Raw genomic sequence first — 1,261 nt, 5'->3', positions numbered from 1 at the left:
AAAAAAAAAACCCCACCTGAAAAGTCACAAGGAAACCAGGGGCCCATTTCATAAAACAAGTTTACCAAATAAGCCAGGTTTATTTCAGTTAGTCTGACTTATTGTCAGTTGATTTGGTTTAAAATAAGCCTGGCTTATTTTGGTCAACTTGTTTTATGAAACAGGCCCCAGATGAGTTAACAAATCAAAAAAACTAATTAAAACTTAAGCAAAAACAAAAAAGAAAATGTAAATGCATAAAAAGTGCATCAAAAGAGCACAAAAATGGTAAGTTCTATGTGATCTGTGGTGATATTTCATTAATGTGAGAGCAAAATCCTTCCTTCAGTATTGAGTGTATCAACATTAAACATGCCATCAAGATGATTAAATTGCATATTTGTTTATAGTCTAAATCGCTTATGAAGCAGAAACGGTTTATGTTTGTCCAGCTTCATTTGTGTGTGTTATGATGAGCAGTCTGTCCAAAACCAGCTGAAATTACAGTCATCAGTGTATCTCATTTTCATCTGCAGGACAGCGTGGCTTTAGAAACACACCATTAACCTGCTCGCTTCATCAGCGCTGTCAGCTCTATAGAAGGATCATTAGCAACAGCAGCACCTGCTGTACAGAACAGAAATGGTCTCCCGAAAAAGAAATAGTTTACATAGAAAACATTTTTCATTACTCATTACTCACCCTTATGTTGATCCCAAATGACTTTTGTCCTTCTATGAAACACAACAGGAGTTTTCCACAACGGCTCTTTTCAAAACAAAGACAGCAAACAGTGACCAGGAGCTTTCAAGCTTAAAAAGAGGACATTATAAAATGGACAGTTCTGCTCCTGGAATACACAAATATAGCATAGAGGTCAAATATTACCCTTTACATGTCACGCACTAGATTCTCTAGCCTGTGTTTTAATGAAAATGCATGTGCACTACAGTTCAAAGTTTGGAGTCAGTGAGATTTTATTTAGCTGCATTGAATTAATCAAAAATATAATAAAACAGTAATATCGTGAAATTTCAAATAATAGTTTTCTATGGGAATATATTTCAAAATGTAATTTGCTCCTGTGGTGCGCAGCTGAATTTTCAGCATCATTACTCAGTGTCGCATGATCCTTCAGAAATCATTCGAATATGCCGATTTGCATGATGCATTATAAATGTCTTTACTGTCACTTTTGGTCATTTTAATGCATCTTTGCTGAATGAAAGGTATTTATTTACTTAGTTTTGAAAGAAATTAAAGTAAAAAAAAAAAAAAAAAA

The sequence above is a fragment of the Sinocyclocheilus grahami genome, unplaced genomic scaffold, assembly GCF_001515645.1.
Source record: "Sinocyclocheilus grahami isolate Dianchi unplaced genomic scaffold, SAMN03320097.WGS_v1.1 scaffold280.1, whole genome shotgun sequence".
Classification (NCBI taxonomy): Eukaryota; Metazoa; Chordata; class Actinopteri; order Cypriniformes; family Cyprinidae; genus Sinocyclocheilus; species Sinocyclocheilus grahami.
Note: the sequence above shows the minus strand (reverse complement) of the source record.